The 9270-nt window shown below is 31.8% G+C and overlaps 1 pseudogene; it reads right to left on the reverse strand.

The window, feature by feature from the left end:
• Positions 1–7129: 7129 nt before the first annotated feature.
• LOC120177289 lies at positions 7130–8924 on the reverse strand (annotated as a pseudogene).
• Positions 8925–9270: the final 346 nt, after the last annotated feature.

Consider the following 9270-nt stretch of genomic DNA (forward strand, 5'->3'; position numbering starts at 1 on the left):
ACAGAATAATTCTAGATTCAGATTTACTGATAGTGATTCTATTACACAAATAATCTGGGGTATTTAGGAATATACTTTGAATTCATAGGATTTCAGCCCAATTGAACCAAATGGGGTATTCATAATCTTTTACTTTTGTGTTACTTGTGTGTTCAGACATGACCAGAGTGATTTGAGATGAAAATGTAGAAACGAAGATTCAAGACATTGACAATTTATGTCGATCGATCGGATTATCAAACAACTCAAGTTACACAACTCCCAGACTAATGCATGTCGACAAGTCCATTCAATGCCCTTCCATGGTATTCACTCTTTAATACTAACAATTCTTGTCCATTGATCACCTTTAGAATCATCACTGAATAGATATTAAGGAGACGAACATATATTCTAATGGACTTTATTTCATTTCCATGTTTCAACTATACTAGGAAATGTTGACGTACTGAATTTGTTGTTCATAACCCATAGGGATGATATATCATGTAAGTTCACCTGAGTTTCCAGACTTATCCCAATCACTTACTTAATCCTTAGTCATTGAGGTTACTTAGTTCATTTAGTAATCAAGTCTATCCCAGTTACTTCGGGGTTTTCCAAAGTAATTCAGACGTTTCTGAATTTCAAATACATATTGTACTTTCATTCAGTTCAATTTAGTCATATAATATAGTCATTATGATATTCATGGTTGTTTTAACTCACGAATATCCACTTCTTAGTACCAAATACGCTCTAGAGTTGACTTGAGCTAAATACTTCCAGAATTATCATCAATCCAAACTTGAGAAGACGAACATTCATTCAAGTGATATCTATGCCATTCAGGTATTTACATAGCTTTAGGGTTGATCTACTCACTTAGGTTGTGTTCCATAACTTTTAAGGGTAGTACAACACCTATGTTTATTTGAATTCCTTAATTAACCCAAGACATTTACTTAGTCTAGACCATAAGGGCATTTTGTTCATTTTGATGCTCAATGTTTTTTCTTTTATTTCAAAGCTTGAGGATATCCATTCATTCATAGGCTTGGTGATATTATTGAGTCATTTCCATTATAGGGATATTTTGGTCATTTATTGATCCAATGTATTTTAATCATTTCCTTCCATCTGATCTTATTATTTAATTTAAACGTATCATCTTTTCCAATCCTCTAGAATAATTCTGACAAAGAGCACCCTCAATAATTTATTCTTAATTCAGAGATTTTCAGGACATTTGCCTTCTCAGAAGTTACAAACAGGTTATCATAAATTTTTCTATACAAAGATAGGATCTTAACAATTAAATCCGTAATTTATTAGGTTAGGTATGAAATCTTAGGGTACTTTCTCATTCAGGGTCAACTTAGACTATTTTTACCTCTCAAGTGCATTTTCATAATTTCGTAACCAGATAATTTCGGCGTTAAACTCTTAACAAGGATAATATAATTTAAAGATCCTAGGGTTAACAGTTTTCCCGGATAATATCTGAACTTGAAATGATTCCTTATCAAACTTCTAGATCTTATACAAGCTATCTCGGTTTAGAAATCGGTTATCCAGATTTTCCAAGCAAAACTAGCATTTTCTATGCACATCAATTGTTTCATCAAATTAATATGTCTTTACCAAGTTCTTATCCAACTTCCAGGGTTAATTTTTGTCTTTTTACAATATAAGGGTAATTTCGTAATTTTGCATAATTGAAGTATTTTCATAATTTATCATTCAAGTACCTTTGGTATTTTACCCTTAATGAGACAAATTATAAATTACAAATCTGGTATTGATTCCTTTATCACTTAATCTTAGAACTAGTAATTTAATTACAGTTATCCTCCAATTTCATATCTTAGTCATCTGAGTCACATTCAGTTACTGAATTTTTACCGTATTCATATCGAGTGTAGAACTTAATTAACTACACAGATGAGACCAAACATTATCTTAATCATGCATTTACTAGTATCAATATGTTCCATAAAGCATAAAGAGGTAGTAATGTATTACCTCGATTTCTATGCAATACTAATCGACCAATTAAATTTCATTCGAACGCCCTCGATCTTTATTCAACTTCCAATAATTCCTGAAATACATAAAAATAGAAATTTCATAAAAAAACGGGGCATAATTTTGAAAAACGAATCGAATTGGGTGATAAATCAGTGAAAAAGAGCTTATCGAGTTCGAATTTGGTGAAACGGACCCTAAAAACAGACTCAGGACATCAAAAAACATCAGGATAAGTATACCCAAAAAAAGTCAACAGTCAGTCAACGCCGGTCAAAGGTCTGGTCAACGGTGGTCAATGGTCAATGTGGTCAACGATCAAAGGTTAACGGGTCAGGTCAAACCCGGTTAAACGGGTCGGGTCAAAACTGAGTCAAACTACCCCAACAGTTTTCAAAGCTTCCCCACGCGTAGGGGCGGTATGTGAATAGTTCCATAGTGTCTAAAAAATTCCCGAAAATTTCTAAAATTATTTTAAGTGATTTTGAGACACTTACCAAGCTCGGTTCAAAATTTTGAACGGTGGAGAGTTAGATTTCAACAAGTCAGAAACTTTGACTGCTTCACCCCTCCACGTGCCGGCAACGACAAAGACATGGAGGACATCGGTGGACTCGGAACGATGCAAGGAACACGATGGTGCGGGAGGTGTCTAAAACGGGTGGTCGGATCGACATGAATCGACGGAATACCAACGAATATTGAGTTAAAACCGACGATACTTCCGATTGAAATTTACGTCGAACGACACCGATTCATAACGAAAGGTTTGAGTGGTTTTGTTCATCGGTCGAAAATGAACACGATGGTGGTTTTGGTTCGTCGAACGGTTATCGAACGGTGCATAGATCGGAGCTCAAGGAAGGGTTAAGGGGAAGAGAAAATAGGAAACAAATCTGAAAAATAATCTGATTGCTACGGGGAGAGAGAGTTTATAATTTTCTCATAAAGAAAAATGGTTAAATTATAAGTTTGGTCACTAAATTTCCTACACTTTATAAAATGGTATGATAACTTTGTGATTTTACACTTTAGTCCTCAATTTCTTCCAAAATACCACTTTAAATTTAATACTTTAAAATTCCTAAAATTTAACCCCTAAATTGAGGTGTTACATAACCTCATTAATCGATGAATTCAATATGACATTCTCACTAGGAACACTTAAACTCTTGGGTTTGAATTCATTAAGAGTTCTAGTAAAACTCATATTCTCTAGCGCTAACTTCATCCAATCCTCTGCGATTAGGACTACCCACTCAACATTAGGTTATGAACTTATGAAGAATATATATTCAACAAAAAATTGATAAATTCATCAAGTATTTCTCACTAAGACCACCCAAAGCATGGGCTATGAATTTATTAAGAGCAATTAAGTTCATCCTATGTGTGTACATTATTCGTCATAGGGATAGGTTGATAGAAATGTACACTATGTGTCTTTCCATGAATTTGTTTGACCACATTGAACTTAGATAACTAAATTTTATATCCGCCATGAATTCCTCAACTAATGGGCTTTAAACCCATCCCCCTCGACGAATGAAGAACCAGTTTCAGACTTTAACCTTTAGTAAGCAGATCAACTAGGCTCCTCTCTGACTTTAATCACCATATTAAGACACCCCCACATTTCTAAAATTTTTAAGATATAAATAAACTCTTAAGTGTCTTGGATAACATGTAAACAAATTCTCTTGCATATTTACTCATTCATACTTGACTAAAGTTTGTTATTAGTTTTAACCATAGAATTATACTTTAACAAAATCAAATTTTGTTTACACATGATTATATTCTCAAACAATTTTGAAATTCCTTATATCTCATTTTAGTTGTAATACCCCAAATTTTAGTTTATGAGTAAAATATAAGTTTTGAAAGTTTAGTGGAAAAAGTATAAAGTTATAAAAAAATAGAGAATAAAAATATAATTTTTAAAATTTATATATTTTGGAACTTAAATAAGTATTTAGTTCAAAATTAAGGTTTTCGTGGGAATCAGAATTTTAATTTAGGAATTGTATTAAAAGCTATAAATTAGTAAAGACCAATAAAGAGTAGATAATCAGATCGAAACAGAATTTCATGAGAATTTGAAGGATGATAGAGAATGGATATAAATATTATTTCCATAATTTAGAACAATGAAATTTAACATGAAACAGTGGGATTAAGTGGAATTTCCATGTTAAAGTGCAATAGTGAATTTTAGTGACTAAATTAAATTTTTGGAAAACTGAAAGGGCAAAGATGGAATTTAGTAAATGATATTTTATATATATTTAATTTTATTAAAATGGAGATAAAAAGGTGGCATGTAGATAATTATCAAGATTTATTAAGGTTAGAAAAGTCTTTTGGGACCAAAATGAATTTTAAATTTCATTTTTATTAGAATTTAATCAAGTGTCCAAGGATATTTTCATAGAAAATTCAAGAATTTTTGTTCTTCTTCCTCCTCCTGGCCGTTATTTTCCATGGCCAAAGTAAGTGAGTTTTTTTCATTTTTTAAGCCATTTTATTTAGAATTTAGCCTAAAGAGTGACATAGAAAAATTACCTACACTAAATTCTCTACAAGTTGGTATAATTATTTCATGTTTTCATGCTTTAATTGTTGAAGTGGTGATTATGGTGGATAGAGGGGAGATTAGAATTCAATGAAATAAGGTTGAATTAAGATGCTAGAAGTGTTATAGAGTTAGAACCAAGCATGAAATTAATTGGAAATAATTATAGGGACTTGTTTAGGGATTTGGCCACCATAGGGAAATTATGCAAAATGTTGAATTTTATTAAATTTTTTGTTTGGGTGATGGAATTGCATGGATTTAATCATAGGAGCTTGAATTCATTCTTGAAATTGAATTAAAAGTATACCCCTAATTTTTTAATTAGGTTCGGCCATGGGAAAGTTTTTAGGGTAAAAATGTTCAAAAAATTTCTATGGTCTATAATTGATATTATATGAGTTCTACATGCTTTGGAAGTTGATTTGAATCAATTTGGAACCTTGAGAAAGTAAAAGGACTATTTTGCAAGTTTTGGGAATTATGAAACATTGAAGTGAAATTGTTCAATTATGAGTATTCAATGTTGAAATTTAATATTTGGCTGTTGAATTTTAAGTTAGAATATTGATTTAGAACCAAAGTGCAAGTTTGGTAAAGTTTTGTGCTGAAATTCGAAGGGTCATGGAAGTTAAGGACTTAATTGTATGCTTTCAAATGTGAAGGAACTAGTTGAGTATGAAATTATAATACTGGAAATTATTACTTGAATGCTGAATTTCAAGTTTAAGTATATGTTTGGGACCTAATTACAAGTTGGGAAAGTTAAGGGTTGAATTCGAAAAGGCTAGGGAAAATTAAGGATGAAATTGCAAGTATTCAATATTAAAGGGTTTCATTGAGTAAATTATTTACATACTGGAATTTTAATGTTTTTATGAAATAAATGAAAATGATGAAGGAGCATTTTGAGCTAAATGGAAATGTTGATGTGAATTCTAAAAGAATACATAAATAGTAACCTAAATGTAAAGTTGTGAAAGTTGAAGGGTTGATGATAGAAATGAATATTATGGAATTGAATATTTATTTCAGAAAGGTTGAATGTATCATGGAAAAACCGAATTCGTTTAATATCGATTGATAATCGGTTTTATTTTTATAGAATTTTATGTCATTGACACTACTAGAAAAAACCCCTTTAATGACGCGCATTGCGTGTCATCTATGGGTGCGGATGACACACAAATGCATATCGTTGAAGCCACCGACATGAATTTTAGATGACACGCAATTGTGTGTCATAAATCTATGACGCGCATTGATGAGACGCATTTATGACTCACATTTATGACGCGCATTGAGCGTCATTGAAGCCCCCGTCATAAATGAAGATGACACACATTTGTGTGTCGTGATTGTATTTCATAAATTATATATATATTGTAGATTGAAAAATAATCAAACTAAATCAAACTAAATCACATTTAATGTCTCATAATACTTAATATATATATCATATTATATATAAGCAATCCATTTGTATACAATATATTCACATTAATTTATCAAAAATATTGTAATCATATGTACTATCTATGCTGCACAAAGAAGAATTGAAACCAAAGACTATGAATTCAACAATATAGTCCTAGTTTACATAGAGTGATTTCGTTGGATGTAATCAAATAATGCACTTTGTTTCCACATACTTAGAGCTTTGATCATCTGGATAAAAGCCACAGATATGTGCAAATAGGTAGTGTTGCCAAACCTGTATTGACAACAACAAAAATGAGGATGCTTAGAATATGCAAAAACAATATCAATAAAAAGTAAGCAAAATAAAACAAAGATGTCAAAGTTTTGCACAGCCAGTACATAATAAGCTCCATATCGTATAAGCAATTTGCAGCCTATAGCATAAACCTTTTGGCAACTCAACAACTTAAATGCATTTAAAATTTAATTTTCATTAAAAGTATAAGAAAAACAAATTAGTGTTGTCAGAACCAATTTCAGGGCAAGGCATTGCAAGACAAATGGTAGTAATTCAACAAATTAGGATCCTGCTTAATTAAGAAACTTCATTATGTCTTCTCTTATATTATACTTTGTTGGATTCAAGATAAGAAGTTTATCTTAACTAATATCAGGACAAGTTTTGCATTTTTCCTCTCATTTTGTTCTAATATATGTACTATTTTCTTCTTGTATAGGTAAAACAGGCTGATGAACTTGAAAATATCCTAGCTAAAAAAGTTTCTTAGGTTTTTGTCAACGAGGGCAGAAGCATTTCAAGTTTTGAGAAGAAAACCAGTACAAGTACATAATAGTCGGCACTTGATTTGTCTTTTAAATTATGTTGCTTGACAACTTGATGTGATTAAACAACTAACTTGCCTTGAGGAATGATTATATGTACACCATTTTTGCAAAAGCAATCATGACAATCACTATATTTTGCCACTTGTTGGTGAAGACTTTTAATTCTTTCCTTTTAATACACACTAACCTCTTAAACCTGTTTAGCATAGGTGTCTCTTTACGTCCTGATTATTTTACTATATATTCATTTTAGCTCTGAGATTTGACTACATATGGCTCTTAAATTTTGATTTCATTCATGAACTGAGGCTGCCTAATGTATAAATTGATTTCCCTTTTTATCTCCACCTACCAGCATAGGGAGACATCATGAGACTCATTTTATTGTTTCTAAAATTTAACATAACAAAATGGATTCTCTAAATTCACCTTATTCATTTTCTGCTAGGGTAAAAAGAACTAAAGCTAATATAATTAAGATCTGAAAGTAAAATCTCGTCAAAGCAAAATGGTAAGCGTTCATGGAAATGCCACCATTTGGTAACATCTAAAAGTGAAAAAAGATGGTAGCCCATAAAGACGATAAGGTATTTCATGAAACATCAATTCAACGGGCAATCTTCATACCTGAGCTCCGACAAAGTCAATCTTGTTTCCCTTCTCCAAGAGATCATCAACTGCTTGTTCCGTTTCAAAAGTGATGAACCCAAAACCATGGGAACGATTGGTGGCATGATACCGTATGATTTCGTGTTCTCTGACTTCTCCATATTGTGTAAAGTAGTCCTTGAACTCATCTGTCAATTTGCACCAAATAGATTAACATTTACGAGAAATATCTATGATGAATCAAGGCATTCCGGATAAATGTCGTGAAGCTTCAATATTATATGCATTAAACAAATAAAGATACTGGTATCACCTTCGGATACAGTTGAAGGAATTCTACCTAAAAAAATCTTCCTAGTCTTGAAATCTTTACTTTCAGAAGCTTCTTTTGGTATTGTTCTCTTAATGTCTACCTAAAAGGATAAAAACCGAGCCAAAGAGCAGTAATTCAAGTCAAAAGCGAAGCAACATACACCAGACTATGGTAAGGAAACATAACAATAAATAAAACATTGAGACTAAAGCGGAGTCTTACTTGATTCCTATTAATAACATGAGTGTCCTCAATGACTTTATCAACCACATAAGGTTCTACATAAGTCACAAACCCGAATCCACGAGGTTGTCTTGTTTTCCGGTCCTTCATTATCACAGAATCCGTAATTTCACCATATTTACCAAAATGCTCAAGAAATTGTATTGCAGAATATACGTAAAATAACCAAATCAGAACAGACTACAGGGAAACCAATTCGTGCTATAATCATATTCAAGGAGATTAATAAAAAACTCCAACAAACAAGCTAAAGAACTAACCCGAACTTGTCTCTCTTGCTAAACATCCTACAAATATTTTGCTGCAAATTTCCAAATATCGAATATATTCACAAATCACTTCCAAAGTATTCATGATAAAAGGGGCCTTTCAAAGAAACAAATACCTCTAAACATATCAATATAATCCTACATAAGTCTAAAGAAAAAGACAAAAGAAGAACCCTAATTCTTCTTCTTTCCCTTTTATTTTAAAATTACATAAATTCCAAACTTATAACAAAAAATGAAAATAAAAAATGAGTATTACCATTTCACTTAAATATGCAAATAATTTCAAAGTCATTAACTAAAAGGTAAAGGAAAAAGGCTCAAATTTTCTCATTACTTTTTCTATAATTCTCTCAGGAAACAGAGTAAATCTAAAGGAACATATACATATGTGTATATTAATAACGATTCAATTTACATTTTTCACGTGTAATTAAGCAATGGGTAATCGATAATTTCAGGATTTTCCTCGACACCCCCAAATTTTCTCAAGAAATAAACAGAAGGAAGGGGAATATATTTACCCAGGACTGGCGTCATCGTCGGTGTGAGGAGTAGACTTGTCGTCTTCAGGATAGTCGGAGGATCTAAAATGGTTGGTTTCGACGTCGGGAAAGGGTTCACCGCCTCAAGGGTCCATCAGCATAGTGGGAAAAGAAGGAAAGAAAGCGTAACCCAAAAATGTGTTTCCAAAGTTTTTGAAAGCATTTAAAGCGGGAAAGCATGCGTACATGATGAAAATAATTGCGAAATTAAAAGACGACTTTTACATATGACACACAATTAAAAGTGTACTCCGTGTTTTTGAAATTTTTTTGGACTATGACTATTAAATATGACACAAATTATTGTAAGTCATAAATCGTTCAGATTTTAAGAAACATGACATTTTTTATGACACATATTTTTTGCAAGTCATAAATTAGCGTGTGTCATCGTTCGTGTGTCATTAAAGGTATATTTTCTTGTAGTGTGGGTTTAGATTA

The sequence above is a fragment of the Hibiscus syriacus genome, unplaced genomic scaffold (assembly GCF_006381635.1).
Source record: "Hibiscus syriacus cultivar Baekdansim isolate YM2019G1 unplaced genomic scaffold, ASM638163v2 tig00112285_pilon, whole genome shotgun sequence".
NCBI classification, from domain to species: domain Eukaryota; kingdom Viridiplantae; phylum Streptophyta; class Magnoliopsida; order Malvales; family Malvaceae; genus Hibiscus; species Hibiscus syriacus.